This window comes from Anolis carolinensis, unplaced genomic scaffold (assembly GCF_035594765.1).
Source record: "Anolis carolinensis isolate JA03-04 unplaced genomic scaffold, rAnoCar3.1.pri scaffold_10, whole genome shotgun sequence".
Taxonomy (NCBI): Eukaryota; Metazoa; Chordata; class Lepidosauria; order Squamata; family Dactyloidae; genus Anolis; species Anolis carolinensis.
Genome location: NW_026943821.1, coordinates 13,417,836 through 13,434,724, shown reverse-complemented (window position 1 = coordinate 13,434,724; position 16,889 = coordinate 13,417,836).

The following is a 16,889-nucleotide window of genomic DNA, read 5'->3' as shown; positions in this document are numbered from 1 at the left end:
GAGTGGATAGAAGGTTTTAGCACACCTTGGTGGAGGAGAGACCAAGTCTGGGACTGGCCCATTCAGTGCATCTCTGGCAGTGGCTGAATCAGCAGGTTCATAGAGCAAGACACAAATTGGTCAATGCCTGAATTCAAACCCATGCGGGACTCAACTCTTACCTATGTCTGTAACCAAAAAAAAGTTGTGGTCTTTTTTCATCAATATGATATGTGTTTGGTTACTATGTATACAGAGCACATTTCACATCTTAACACATATTAGCTATTTTGGGCATTGTCTACAAGGTGAGTTTGAGGGAGTGGGGTGCTCTGACATGAGATGACATTACTACAGAGACATAGCTATGTGATCCTAATGCATGATCTGGACTGCAGGTAATGTGTGAAAAGAATTTGGTAGCTTTTTTCACTGGCTGCATCTCACCCTGAGACAGATGCACAAGCCCACCCAACATTTTCCCCACTAACTGGCAATCATGAGTTATCCTCACTCATCTGGGTATGTGTGGGCTGCTCGCCTGAGGTGATGATGGTGACGAAGGCGCTTTCTCAGAATGTGTGAAATGGCTTCAGGGTAGACAGAAAATGGGATTCTGGATCCCAACCAGGACAGATGATTCAGACATGCCAAAAATCACAGGCAGTATACAGCCCTTTTCGGACAATGCTACTTCAAACTACTTGTCGCATGTCTGCCTTCCTTTGTCCTTGTAAAACAGCAACAATTGCAATACTTTATGCACATTGAAAAAACAAGACTGGGAGCAGTGAAGGTTCATGGTTTTGACGTCATGGGGCACTGAAACTGTTCCAGGTTTTACTCTGAACTTTAAAGGGGCTTTCCATGGTGCCATACAGATTTGGGGGATTGGGTTTCATAGCTTAAATGAATGCTTTTAAAGTTATGACTAAAATCAAGTGTGAGTTCAGCGTTCCATTGTAAATGGAGTTGACAATCATACTCAGCCACAAGTGATCACCAATAGCAGTGTTTCTCAACATGGGGGTCGGGACCCTGGGGGGGTCATGAGGAGGGGTCAGAGGGGTCACCAAAGACCAGTATTTTCTGTTGGTCATGGGGCTTCTGTGTGGGAAGTTTGGCCCAATTCTATCATTGGTGGGGTTCAAGGGGTTCTTTGAATGTAGGTGAACTATAAATCCCAGCAACTACAACTCCCAAATGTCAAGGTCTATTTTCCCCAAACTCCACTAGTGTTCAAATTTGGGCATATTGAGTATTTGTGACAAGTTTGGTCCAGTGAGTATTTGTGAAGTTTGGTCCTGCATATCAGATATTTACATTGCAATTCATAACAGTAGCAAAATTATAGTTATAAAGTAGCACCAAAAATAATTGTATGGTTGGGGGTCACCACAACATGAGGAACTGTATTATGGGGTCGTGGCATTAGAAAGGTTGAGAACCACTAACCTATAGGGAAGTACCACTTTTCAGTCAAATTTTTCCAAGCTGAACTAAAAATGATGAAAGCTAAGCTAAAAAACTGACTTTCCAGAGAACAGATCTTGGGGGGAAGTACGTTGTTGTGGACTGTCATGTGAAAGGACTTGGGTTTGGCAGTTAACAATGCTGTCCAAATGCTGTCATTGTGCATTGCAGATATACCTTGTTTCTCCAACTTTAGTCCCATGGCAAAAAGATAGGGGTATACATGGTACAGTAGAGTCTCACTTATCCAACATAAACGGGCCGGCAGAACATTGGATTAGCGAATATGTTGGATAATAAGGAGGGATTAAGAAAAAGCCTATTAAACATCAAATTAGGTTATGATTTTACAAATTAAGCACCAAAACATCATGTTATACAACAAATTTGACAGAAAAAGTAGTTCAATATGCAGTAATGCTAAGTAGTAATTACTATATTTACGAATTTAGCACCAAAAATATCACGATGTATTGAAAACATTGACTACAAAAATGCGTTGGATAATCCAGAACATTGGATAAGCGAGTGTTGGATAAGTGAGACTCTATATGGTATATTTCAAAGGAAGGGACTGGCAAAGCCACGTCTAAACATTCCCTGCCTAAGAAAACCACTTGCCTGGGGTTGACATAAGTCAACAAATGGCTTGAAGGTACCACACATATGTATATATTGTAGATGAAAGAAAGGGGAGGAAATGGAGCAGCAGTTCATCTTGTCTAAACTGGCATTTGGCTCCATCTTCTGGATAAGGATTGAAAAATTGTCAGAATAACTGAATAAGGCTTGTACTTTTCTTTTTTTTTCCTCCCAGGAAAGGGTGGGTGGTTCTTTCAAAATGGAGAATCATTCCAGCTCCTAGCAAGTGGTGAGCATAACTCCCAAAATTTTGTAAATAAAAATCAGGACACCTCCAAGCAACAACAGAATGTGGACAAGATAGTAAAAGTTTTCAAAGGCTTTCATGGCTGGAATCACTGGGTTGCTGTGAGTTTTCCAGGCTGTGTATGGCCATGTTCCAGAAGCATTCCCTCCTGACGTTTCGCCCACATCTATGGCAGGCATCCTCAGATCTGTTGGAAACTAGGCAAGTGCGGTTTATATACCTGTGGAATGATGTCCAGGGTGGGAGAAATAACTTGTCTGCTTGAGGCAAATGTGAATGTTTGCAATTGGCCACCTTGAATAGCAAATTCACAAATCTTCATAAGCCACAATTCTTGCATTAGGATAGCTGTTTTATTCCATCTCTGGGCACAGATATGCTGAATTAATTGCGTGGGGATTACGGTACTTTTGCGGTTTAAACTCAGTTTGTAGTAACTGAAGAATGGTTGGCCTTTGTATTCACTAGGGTTTGGGTCCAGACCCTAAGTTTCCTTTTGAGCACCCATGGTCCTAAAATCCATGGATGCACAAGTCTCAATACACATAGTGGCATAGTAAAATGGCATCCTTTATACAAAATTAGCATACCTGCTCTTTGAATTTTAAAAACATTTTCTCACTGTAGCTGCTTGAATCCATACAGACTCCATGGTTGTGAAGGGCTGACAGACAATCCTCAAATTAGCATTTTTTTTTTAGATTAGAGAGGATTTTGAGCACCTACCAAAATTCAGCAACCAATGAGGGATTAAAATCATAAAGTTGGACAGGAGTATGGAAGTAATCCCATCCAACGTCCTCCTCAGTGCAGGATTTGCAGTGGAAATACAGTAGAGTCTCACTTATCCAACATTCGCTTATCCAACGTTCTGGATTATCCAATGCATTTTTGTAGTCAATGTTTTCAATACATCATGATATTTTGGTGCTAAATTCGTAAATACAGTAATTACTACATAGCATTACTGCCCATTGAACTACATTTTCTGTCAAATTTGTTGTTAAACATGATGTTTTGGTGCTTAATTTGTAAAATCATAACCTAATTTGATGTGTAATAGGCTTTTCCTTAATCCCTCCTTATTATCCAACATATTCGCTTATCCAACGTTGTGCCGGCCCATTTATGTTGGATGAGTGAGACTCTACTGTACAGCATCCCTGGCCATTCTAGAACCCTCCCCAAAGCCTCTCTCTTTCAAAACCCACCAAACATGACACCTGGTGTTTTCCACTGACTATACAGGGTGTTTGCAAAAACACTCCCTAGTTTTAATGTATTTGTACTTAAAACTAGGAAGTTCTTTTTCAAACACCCTGTGTACTTGAGAAGGGCAAGCATGAATATTCAATCTCTGGAAACCAAGCCTTATGAGGAACAACTGGGAGAGCTGAATGTCGTCCCTTCTACACCACCCTATATCCCAGCATTTGATACAGATTTTATGGCAGTGTAGACTCATAATCCAGTTCAAATCAGACAATCTGGGATCAGATCCTGGGATAAAGGGCACATCCAGCCTGTGTTTTCCTTGGACAAGACTGAAAGGTGGCATGATAACCATCCTTAAATATCTGAAGGGATGTCAGGCAGAAAATGGAGCTAGTTTTTTTCCTGCTACACCAGAGACAGGAATATGAAAAAGTGCATGCAAATTAAAAGAAAATTGATTTGTGACTATAAAAGTAGTCAAGAGTTGAATGGACTGTCTTAGGCCCTGTTTACACTGCCATATAATCCAGGTTATCAAAGCAAATAATCCACATTATCTGCTTTGAACTGGATTATATTAGTCTACACTGCCATATAATCCAGTTCAAAGCAGATAATCTGGATTTTATATGGCAGTGTTGAAAGGGCCTTATTGGTTGGTGGATTCTCCATTTTAAACAGAGCATAGATGGCATCTTCCAAGGATACATTAATTGTATATTCCTGTATATTGTAAGGGGTTTCACTAGATGGGCCTTGTGGTCCCTTCCAACTGTAAGATCCTACGCCTGAGAAATCTTTTCCCAACAAATGAGGGACCTTTTCTCTGCCATGGGACTCTGGTATTGTTTTCTCTGACTTCAGAGCTTTTCTCTAGAGCAGACATGCATCTATTTAGGGTTGCCGGAATGAAAAGGTTTTCCCAGACGTTAAGTCCAGTCGTGTCTGACTCTGCGGGTTGGTGCTCATCTCCATTTCTAAGCCGAAGAGCCAGCATTGTCCGTAGACACCTCCAAGGTCATGTGGCTGGGTCTAGACGCCATACTCCTATCATTATTAATCAATGATTAATATTCCTGTCTCCCCAATTGAAAGTTGTTCTGATTCTCATGGGCTGCACTTATTAATGAAATGGTTTTATTTTGTGTAATAATGTGTTTTTATACTGTCATGTACTGTTTATTGTTGTATTCATTGTTGGAAACCGCCCTGAATCCCTTCAGGGAGATAGGGCGGTATATAAATAAAGTATTATTATTATTATTATTATTATTATTATTATTATTATGACTGCATGGAGCGCCGTTGTCTTCCCGCCGAAGTGGTAGCTATTGATCTACTCACTTTGGCATGTTTTCGAACTGCTAGGTTGGCAGAAGCTGGAGCTTACATCAAGAGCTCACTCCGCTCCCGGGATTTGAACCTGGGACCTTTTGGTCTGCAAGTTCAGCAGCTCAGTGCTTTAGGGAAGATCATATGTACTTTTAATAATTGTGCAGAAGGGGGGATTTCAGCAAGATTTTGGCCTGGTCAGTTTTAACTTTTGGATTTTAACCTGCACTTTATTGGTCTGCATATCCTGTTATATGTAGTTTAATAGTGTTGCATTTTATCTCCCTGTTTTAACCATATAGTACCTCACCGCAACGTGCAAGGAGTGGCGAGTAATACATTATTCATTTATTGTTGTTATCATTAGCTATTATTATTATTAGAAAATTACAGCTCACCTTCACTATCAACCATTTTTGGTAGAGTTGATGGGAGAGAGAGTCCAAAGGTATTTTGAGATTAAAGGGTTTCCTGTCAGGACCCAGGCTGCAGAGCACCAATAACCTTACACAGAGGCCAGTCTCTATCTAATATCTTTATTAAAGAAATATATAAAATCAATAAAAACAAGTGAAGAATATAGTTCAGAAGCAGACCTTTCAGATAAGGTCAAATATAGTCCAGGAATGTATTGTCCAATATAAGATATTAGAGTTCAAAGTTTTAATCCACTTGACCGAAACACACACTTTGCCAAGCAATAGTGTGGGGAATTAACAGAGTCTTAAAAGTCCAATGAAGCTTGACAACAAGGCTGGAAATAAACTTGATTCTCGACTAGATCCGTGACTGGAGGCAAGACGAACATGAAGCATGAAACAGAGTCCGTGATAAATCCGTGAGACAAGGCAAGGCTTGAAGCTTGATCCGGGAAGCAAGGAACTGGGATTACGAAGTCCACACACGATCTCTCTCCTCAAGCTGATCAATTGACTCCGCAAAGTATCCCTCGCGCCAAACACCTATATCGGGTCTCGTTTTCCCGCCAACAGAACTCTTTCCCTAGAGAACGAGAAGCGAAACCCAACTCTGTCCAGATGCATGACTCCTTAGAATTTCCCAAGGGAAGCAGGCCTAATCAGCCATTTGTTTGGCAGCGATTCTCAGGCTTCTGCGATTAGCCTCCCTGACTCCCCTATCTTTAGTATAATTGTCCCTCCTGGAAAACGGGGGGGAGTTCTGCCCAAGGCCTGTTTGGCTGAATTCTTGAGGGCAAACGTCAACATCCTGCAGGTGAAGAGGCTCCGGCTCTTGCTGAACCGGCGAAAATCCCATGTTTTCCTCTTCGTCTGCCACAATAGTACTAGGAACAGGACTACAAGGCCCATGAGTCATCACATTTCCTAAGAAAGAAGCCCTGGTGGCGAAGTGCGTTAAAGCACTGAGCTGGAAACCGAAAGGTCCCAGGTTCAAACCCCGGGAACGGCGTGAGCGGCCGCTGTTAGCTCTAGCTCTTGCCAACCTAGCAGTTCGAAAACATGCCAATGTGAGTAGATCAATAGGTACCTCTTTGGCGGGAAGGTAACGGTGCCCCATGCAATTTATGCCAGCCACATGATCTTGGTGGTGTCTACGGACAACGCCAGCTCTTCGGCTTAGAAATGGAGATTTCTGCCCCATGCAATTATGCCAGCCACATGACCTTGGAGGTGTCTACAGACAACCCCGGCTCTTTGGCTTAGAAATGGAGATGAGCACCAACCCCCAGAGTCGGACACGACTGGACTTAACGTCAGGGGAAAACCTTTACCTAAGAAAGAAAGGTACATGCATTACCAAATTCAGGCAGCAGAGGGGGAAATATCTTCTCATGTGAAGTCACCAAAGCAGCCCCTATGAGTGCCCCATCTCTCCCCCCACCTTCTCTTTCGCACACACAGAGCACTCTGCATACACTACACATGAACAAATAGTTCTGTTTGCTCACATCCTCAGCCTGGACCGGTCAGATCTTTTTTCCTACCTGAGACCAGGACAGGCTTTCCCCCCATAACTCCCCTAGTTATTGCTTGCAGATCATTCTCTCACACCCGAATGTGGGCCTCCCTTCTCCGCCCCATTCTGTTGTTGTTGTGGCTACTCCGGCAAAGGGTTAACATGTTCTAGACAGAACATGGAGGTCAGCCTCTTTGATCTGTCATGACCCAGTGACCTGCGACCTCTGCCTTCATGGCTGGTCGGTGGTGGCGGAAAGCTAGAGAGCAGCTGGGGCATTCGATCCTGGAAGGCTGGGATGGGAACACCCTCCCACTGTTTGCAGGCACTGAGACAAACTGACACGCACACAACTGTAGTCCTGAGAGTGGATGAAGCAGGATACTGCCTTGGAACTGGTTTTAGACACAATTGTTGATACCGCAAATTCAACACAAGGTGACCTTTCCCATAATTTCTGGTGCAATTAAGAGATCTACTGAAGTCTCAGAGTTTCAAATTAGTAAATATTTTCCCATACAATCCCCGAATGTGCTTGCAAATGCTTTTTAGGCTTGGGTGGATACTGTCATTTACCATTAGAATCACTAGGTGGCACTAAATTGTACTGTATTCAATTAGAATCAGGATAGAGCTGCTTTTTTCTTGTTAGAGAGATGGACAATAGGGTTGTGCTCTCAGGGTAACCCTTGTGTCCCAGCTTTCGGTGGGGGGCCCCAATCTGTTTTTTGAGAGCCTAATAAAATCGGGAAAGCAGACATCTTTTTTTGCTCTGGGGTGCCGAAAGATCAGATTTCTATTGACCCATTATTTGAGGGGGGGGGGCTTCCCAGGCTCCCCTTCCCATCATAGGCATTTAAGCTGTTTCTATTCTAAAGGAGAGGCGCTCAGCTGCAGGCAGGTGAATGCTTTAAGGAAGCTTCTCTTACCTATTTCTCTACTCTAGAGGAGAGGTGCTCAGCTGCAGGCAGGTGAGTGCTTTAAGGAGGCTTCTCTTACCTATTTCTCTACTCTAGAGGTGCTCAGCTGCAGGCAGGTGCATACTTTAAGGAGGTTTCTCTTACCTATTTCTCTACTCTAGAGGAGAGGCGCTCAGCTGCAGGCAGGTGAGTGCTTTAAGGAGGCTTCTCTTACCTATTTCTCTACTCTAGAGGCGCTCAGCTGCAGGCAGGTGTGTGCTTTAAGGAGGCTTCTCTTATCTATTTCTCTACTCTAGAGGAGAGGCACTCAGCTGGAGGCAGGCTGCATGCCACACACACATATTCCAAGGCAAGGAGGCAACAGGCAAGTTCTGTTTCTTACTCAAGAAGAAGTGCTCAGTGGCAGGCACTGGCATGCACTTTAAGGGGGCTTCTTACCTGTTTATCTACTCTAGAGGAGAGGCGCTTGGCTGCAGGCAGGCTGCATGCCACTCTCCAAGTCAAGGAGACTGCTCACAAAAAGCAGGCAAGGAGCCAAAATCAGCTCCCACTTGCTTTTGCAGTGAGCTGATTTTCGTGCAGGGATGGGGCTTCCTGTTACATGCTCCTAAAGGTAATGAAAATAATGAAAGAATGAATGTAACGAAGGAAAACGGGTTCCACGCACAACTCTAATCGACAATATCCTTATTTTGCTTCCATTGATGTTTTTCCTAAGTTAGGCAGTATTTCATGGCTGGATTCAAGATCAGGGCCAGTAGATGTATACCAATGGTGAATGTGGCTGAAAACAGTGGTGGTGGATGATGGGTGTGGCCATCATCATCTTCATCCCTTTCCTCTCTCACGTAGTTCCCACAGCTGGGCAGACATATCCGAATTTGAGTGAAAGAAACTGTTGGGGAGTTTGATTTAGTCATGGCTAGTGAAGTAGGATCCAACATTTTAAAAAGGAATGCATGAAAGTTAGGGTTTCACGTCTGAAAGTAACTTTAGCTGGACAGATTTCTCTCACTCTCCAAATATCTACTGAAAATATCCATGTTCTTTCATACTACACAATTATGGCACTATGATTTCACCTTAACTTTTATGGGTAATCCTGGAATTTGAAGTTCAGGGATGGCCGTTTGGAAATCTCATGCAGAGAACTCTAGTCTTCTCAAGGTATTTGTCCCGTGATTCCATAGGATATAGCCATGGAAGTTAAATGCAATCATAGTGCTATAAAACATGCAGTATACTATCCAACAATTGAATTTAACAAGGATAGTCCTGATTAATCCTCTGCCATCCCACTTTTTTCATCTGCTCTAAGGTGTCCTGGTTTCTCGCTCTTCCTCCTACACAGGGCAGTTCACATGACATTTTGTGGATATATATACACACACACACACACACACACACACACTCACACACATATACACACACACACTGTATAATCAGCGAAACATTCAAATAAAGCAAATGAAAACGGACCTCCCACAATGTAAAACGTATAGCTGCGAGGAATCTAAGCTGAAACGCGCTCTGGACGTGGTGAATCTGACGTAAGGAGACATTTAAATATAGAGTTACCCAACTTGTTCTGTGTGTCTGTGCTCAGGCATCCGCACATGCGTGAGCTTGCAAGCATGTATGTGTCTCCCTGCTGGAGGGAAGAGAAGCCTGCACTTCGTACATTCATTGTTCAAGTTCTCTGCATTCCCATAGTTTTAGCTGATTTTAACTACTGCATGGCCAATTCTCCGCTTGGCTGAAAGAGTAACAGCAGCTCCACTAATTTCCAATACTGGAATAGGAGAGCCGTGTGGTTGTTTAATAAGGCTGGAATGTCAAAAGGCGGGAGGTTCTGCAAAGAATCTCTTCTAATACTGGAAATAAGGGTGTTAGAAAACCTCACCCTAACACTCCTCGCTAGGCAATCACAAAATAACAACTGTCCCATCAGACAAGGGTATGAATCATGGGCCCCTCCCAATACTGATGAATTATATTTTCCAGTCCTCCTCGCTAGTGGTTAGGAGCTATGGCCGTTGTAGTCCTGTAATAAGTGGACATTGTAATATAGTCCCCTCTGTCACAGACGTTTGAGGCCAAGGAAATCTGATCGATGGGACAACATCATGTCGCTAGTGGCTCTTGGGAAGCCAAAAAGTCTATCATTGCCTTTGCTGATCCTGGTTGGGTATGGTGACAGCTTTATTCAAAGGTTGGAAAAAGTAACTTTTGAGGGACTACAGTTCCCAGAATCCTCCAATCAAGATGAATGAGGAATTCTGCTCGCAATAGTCTAAAACAGTGGTTCCCAAACTTATTTGGCCTACTGCACCCTTTCCAGAAAAAATATTACTCAGCTCCCCCTGGAAAGGGGTGCGTGGCTTAGAGGGGTGGGTGTGGCTCCTGCTCAAGAGGGCGGGGCTAAGCCTCTCCCCTAGTCCAAGATGCAGGGCTGGGAGGGGGAGGTGGGCGAGGCCATAAATGGGCGGTCAGGACTGGGATGGGCGGAGTTACGAGCTCTGAGGCAGGGCTGAGCTTCTATTCTTGTCCTGCGGTGCCTGCCAGGACACAAGGGGCGGGGCTAGAGGAGGGGGCGTAGCCTCTCCCCTAGTGCCTGATTGGGCTGAACCTCTATACTCTGCCCCCGTGTTCTAACAAGCGCCTCAGGGGAGGTATACAGGCTCAGCCCTGTCTCGGGCTCTTGGGAGGAGGCCCCACCCCCTTCCCTAGCTCCGCCCTCTGTGTCCCAACAAGTGCCTCAGGAGAGGTATAGATTCTCAGCCCTGTCTTGGGTTCTTGGGAAGAAGCCACGCCCACTCCTCTAGCTCCGCCCCCTGTGTTCTAATAGGCACCTCAGGGGCTCAGCTCTGTCTCTGGCACTTGGGAAGAGGCCCCGCCCCTCCCCTGGCCCCGCCCCCAAATGCACCTGTGGCCATCACTGCCCCCTGGATCACTGCAACGCCCAGCAGGGGGCGGTAGTGCCCATTTTGGGAATCCCTGGTCTAAAAACAGAACCATTCTAAGGTCTTTGTTCCAAAACTTCAAGGACTACAAACCTGCGGGTCTGCCTTATTGCAAAAGCCATGGCCCCCTCCTAATAATAATTCTGCCCCCCCCAATGACATTTCTCTTCATTCCCCAAATTCCTAGCATCGCAATAATGCAAAACTTCAATCGAGCATTTAGAAAGAGCGTGTAGGCACCCAAACAAAAGGGACAGGCAAAAGTGACCAAGGGAAAGTGAATCCAGCAAATGGAAAAATTCTAGCTGTGAACAATTTTCAGTGTCTTCCTCTCTTCAACGTGGGAAGTGAAGTGCACTCCAGTCCAGCATTTATCATGAGCATCAGACTGATCCAATAGCAAGGACTATAGGGTTGCTGAAGAATGCCGTGTCCTAACTCTTCTCCGATGGGCTCAACCAGGCAGAAAGAAACCTTCTAAGTTCTCCCTCCATTAAGGTGAGGAAAATAGCAGCATAATTGCCCTCTCACCCATGTTCTTCACTCTGGTCAAAAACAGGCACGGTTGTTGCAGGAAGGCGTCAACTGCAAACTATGGAATGAATTGTCCTTGGGTGACCTATTCTGCTATGCTTTGAAGAGCAAATTCAGCTCAGCAGCATTCTCTGCCTTTCATTTGAACGGGAGATGCAAGCCAAGTGAAAGCAGGGCCTGCCCTGAGCTGGCTGTAATGCCCTGGGAATCACAGCTTGGAAATGTTGTATTTTAGACTAGCAAAACCCTGTATCTGTTAGCCAGCTGTGCATTGGTCATGGCGATTTGGTGAGAGTTATGTGGTATAAAGCACATGTTTTGCCTGCATAATGTCTCAGGATCGATCCTTGTATTTACCATATATACTCGAGTATAAGCCGACCCGAATATAAGCCGAGGCACCTAATTTTACCACAAAAAACTGGGAAAACATTGACTCAAGTATAAGCTGAGAGTGGTAAATTTCAGAAATAAAAATAGTTACCAATAAAATTACATTAATTGAGGCATCAGTAGGTTAAATATTTTTGAATATTTACATAAAGCTCAAATTTAAGATAAGACTGTCCAACACTGATTAAATTATTATTCTCATTTTATTCAATGTAAATGTGCTTATGTATCCTTATAATAATAAGTAAAGGTAAAGGTAAAGGTTTCCTCTGACGTTAAGTCCAGTCGTGACCGACTCTGGGGGTTGATGCTCATCTCCATGTCTAAGCCGAAAAGCCAGCGTTGTCCATAGACATCTCCAAGGTCATGTGGCCGGCATGACTGCATGGAGCACCGTTACCTTCCCGCCGGAGCGCTATCTATTGATCTACTCACATTGGCATGTTTTCGAACTGCTAGGTTGGCAGGAGCTGGAGCTAACAGTGGCTGCTCATGCCGCTTCCGGGGATTGAACCTGGGACCTTTCGGTCTCCAGCTCAGTGCTTTAATGCACTTCGCCATTGGGGCTCCTTTTTAATAATAATAAAGTAAAATAACACATGTAATAATAATAATAAAAATTACAGGAAAATAATAGAGTAAAATAATAAATGTAATAATAATAATAATAATAATAATAATAATATCAGAGTGAAATAATAAATGTATTAATAATAATAAAATAGATTAAAATACATGTAATAGTAGCAACAATAATAGAGAAAAATAATAAATGTAATAATACCAATAATAATAGAGAATAATAATAAATGTACCATATATTATTGAGTTTAAACTGACCCAAATATTAGCCAACCAGGACCCTCACCCAGAGTATAAGCCGAGGGGGGCTTTTTCAGTCTTAAAAAAGTGCTGAAAAACTAGGCTTATACTTGAGTATATACCGTAATTTAAAATACCTAGATATTTTTTCATATTTCTGACAGGACTGTATTGTCACTTTTGTCATCTTTGGAGGGGGGGGGGGGGGGCAGCAGCCAGAATCCTTGCACTACATGCTATTTAAAGCATGGGAGCCCTGCCTTTCTGTTCTGGATTGTGCCAAGACATTTTTCCTGTTTGAGGCCATCCAAATGCCACCCATTCTCATCACCTGAGTCAAGGTGCCGAGTATCCCTGCTGAATAACTCGAGCAGACAAAACAAAACAAAAAAACAAATATCCATGGGTTCATCATTTAATTTCCTAACTCAAAACAAAACAACCCTGGAAAAAAAACTACAACAATTTTATGGCACTCAAAATATCTTTTCAAGGGCAACTGTCTCACTCTGCCTGATAGTAGAGCTGGCCCTGCCTCTCTGTTCTATGGGTGGTGAAGGTCCAGTCTCCAAATGGTCAAACTTTTCTGAAGATACATTTCTGATTATCGTGAAACAAAAGAGAGGAAAAGGTGCCACCCTTTGGAGAGCCCCTAATATGGAGAGCGGAGGAGAACTTAGCAAAGGTGATTAGATAGACAGATAGATGAAAGATTTAGTAGCCACTAAGATTGGTTGCTTGCATTCCAAAGCAGCTCGCCGAAGGCCAAAAGGAGCCAATCAGGCCAGTGCTTTCTGAACGTGGGAGGGGAAATGGGCTGTCTGGCTCTGTGTCCTTGGCTCACCCCTCCCCTGAGCTGGGCAGCGGGAGGGGCACAGAGCTGGGAGATTCCTAAGAAGCTTCCAGATGGAACTAAGCAGAGAGATGCAGATGGGGGAGGAGGAGAAAGGGAGACTGGGATGCTGCACTTGCACAGAGGCACCGGTATAGAGAGAGCACTCGGCCTCTCATGCCCGCATAACACACATAAACACACACACACATCCGCCAGCACATATGAAAAGCGTGCAAAGGGGCAAAGCTCCCCTGGGTGGAAGCTGACTGCCTCCAGACGGCTTCAGAGGACACTCTTCTGCACAGAGAGAGCATTCGCTTCTTGTGCACCAGGCTGGATTAATTGTCACACAGTGGGCTCCACAGAAAACCAGCTCTATTGGGTTAGGACATATTAGGGTGAAAAAGCTTGGTTTTACAGCTCTTTACCAGTTTGGAGCCCCGGTGGCGAAGTGTGTTCAAACACTGAGCTGGAGACCGAAAGGTCCCAGGTTCAAACCCCAGGAGCGGCATGAGCGGCCGCTGTTAGCTCCAGCTCCTGCCAACCTAGCAGTTCGAAAACATGCCAATGTGAGTAGATCAATAGGTACCGCTCCAGCAGGAAGGTAACGGCGCTCCACGCAGTCATGCCGGCCACATGACCTTGGAGGTGTCTATGGACAACGCCGGCTCTTCGGCTTAGAAATGGAGATGAGCACCAAGCCCCAGAGTTGGACATGACTGGACTTAATGTCAGGGGAAAACCTTTACCTTTACTACCAGTTTTGGACTGGTAGAGTAAGCCCTACACATTAGCAGGTTTAACTTTTGAGGATGGAATGAATATTCATGGATTTGGTTAATATGTTATTTCCAGGAATCTCTAGGTCCTCCAGTGTGACTCTGATCAACTTCCACTAGAGGTTAACTATAGTCACACTGGAGGACCTAGAGATTCTTCGGCCCCTTCTACACTGCCATATAATCCAGATGATCAAAACAGATAATCCACATTATCTGGAGCCCCCAGATGGCATAGTGGACTAAGTGACTTGATGGTTGGGTTGGTGACCTGAAGGCTGCCAGGTTCGAATCCCACCCGGGGAGAGTGCGGATGAGCTCCCGCTATCAGCTCCAGTTCCATGCGGGGACATGAGAAAAGCCTCCCACAAGGATGGTAAAAACATCAAAACATCCGGGCGTCCCCTGGGCAACGTCCTTGCAACGGCCAATTCTCTCACTCCACTCAAGTTGCTCCTGACACGAAAAAAATCCACATTTTGCTTTGAACTGGATTATAGGAGTCTACACTGCCATATAATCCATTTCAAAGGAGATAATCTGGGTTTTATGTGACAGTGTAAAAGGGACCTTAGGGAGGTATTCTTAGGGCAGTTGTTCTCAGCCTGGGGTCCCCAGATGTTTTTGACCTTCAACTCCAATAAATCCTAACAGCTGGTAAAGTGGCTGGGATTTCTAGGAGTTGTAGGTCAAAAACATCTGGAGACCCCAGGTTGAGAACCACTGTCTTAGGGCTTTTCCACTTCCATGGGGGTCCTGCGCCCCTAACCCCCAGCACATGTGGAAGGCCAACTGTATATAAAAAAGCTTTAGTCTGAGGCCTCTTCTACACTGCTATATAAAATCCAGATTATCTACTTTGAACTAGATTATGTGGCAATGTAAAGGTAGATAAAGGTTTTCCCCTGACATTAAGTTTAATCGTGTCCATATCTGGGAGTTGGTGCTCATCTCCATTTCTAAACTGAAGAGCAGGTGTTGTCCGTAGACACCTCCAAGATTATGTGGCCAGCATGACTAAATGGAGTGCTGTTACCTTCCCGTCTCAGCAGTATGTATTGATCTACTCACATTTGCATGTTTTTGAACTGCTAGGTTGGCAGAAGCTGGGGCTAACAGTGGGAGCTTATCCCACTCCCTAAATTTGAAGCACCGACCTTTCAGTCAGCAAGTTCCGCAACTCAGCAGTTTAATCCACTACGCCACTGGTGGCTCCAGACCCCTACTACATTGCCATATAATCCAGATTATCTGCTTTGAACTGGATTATTTGAGTCTACACTGCCATATAATCAAGTTCAAAGCAGATCATCTGGATTTTATACGGCAGTGCAGAAGGGGCCCTAGAGTTTATGGAAAACTAAAATGTAGCTGACATAGTACAGTGTCATTTTTTTTAAGCAGAGGGAAGCTTAAAAGGACATGCAGCAGCAATGGATTATTGGGGTGGTGTGAAGTGACCCTGACAGTTGGCCAAAGGAAGTGAAGCATCAGCTGAAAAAAATCCAAATATCCTTCCCTTAACTAAAAATCCCAGGTACCACTGGGTGGAACCATGGCAGTTAAAAGTGGAATCTTAGTGCTATACTTGTCAAATGTGAAAGGCCCAGGGGTATTGGGCAGGGTTTCAATGACTCACTATAATGCTGATTTCTGGTGCAATGGAGGGCGAACCTTTTGGAAGGAGGGCCAGGGAGGTGGGTAGGCCACTGTTGGCAACCATTAGTCCCTCCCATTATAACAATAATTCCTGCTCTAGGCCAATTTCTCCCAAACGGGCGTATCGCTTTGGCCCACACAAAGCATAAAGAGAGGCCACACGCAGCGCCAACAGAGAAGCAAAAATGTGCTGCTGGTGGCCATGGCGAACATTTTGGGTGGCCACATATTGAGCAATTATACCCTTGGCTTCCTGGAAAGGCCTCGGGTTCCGGCACCTTCAAGAAGCAAGGGAATGGCCCTGGGTTCCAATCTGCTTCCGTATTCTACTTGAAGAACAAGCCAAAGGAGAACCAGAGCTAGGCTTTCCACATCTCTGCGCTCGGCCATCCAAGCTCCTCCCTGCCTTTGCTGTTGCTCCCAGCTGCGGCAGCCAAGCAAAGGCGGCGGAGAGGTGGCGGAGGGGGAGATGGAATTTTTTCCTCTGGCTCCCAGCCAAAGGCTCAGCCTGACTGCTGGGCTAGCGACTGGGGGAGGGAAGAGAGAGAGAAAGGGACGGAAGGAGGGAGCCGGGGAAGGAGAGCCTCTCTCTTTCTCTCCCTCTCTGCAGCCAACCAGCCATACAAGTGCATGCAGAGGAGATGTATGCAGTTGCACACACAGAGAAGGCAATATGCTTACAAACCTCCATGCCATCCAGCTCCCAGAGGGAGAGGCACTCATCAGGGTTCTCCCATTTGCGTGACCAGAAGACCACTCTGGCAGTAAAGGAACAACACCAAAGAAAGCACTTCCCACTCACTGTTGGTCATTTTTGTGCTTGCAGGAGTGAAAGGCTGGGGGGAGGATGTAAAACCAGTAGAACAGTTTTTCTGCATGTGTAGGAGCCGATACATGGAAGCTGGGGGATGAAAATGGAACCTGTCTCCCTCTCAGCAACCATTCTAGTTAGGAAGGTCCAAAGACCTGAAATTTCCAGGTCAAAAGTTGAGAACTAGGGAAAGTTCCTGGCAGAGCCAGCCCTAGGTATTTTTCAAGTATAGGCGAACAGAATTTTGGCGCCACCCCCCCCCCCCAAACCAATCGCTGAAAAATAAAAGCGTTGGATAAGCAAAAATGTTGGATAATAAGGAGGGATTAAGGAAAAGCCTATTAAACATA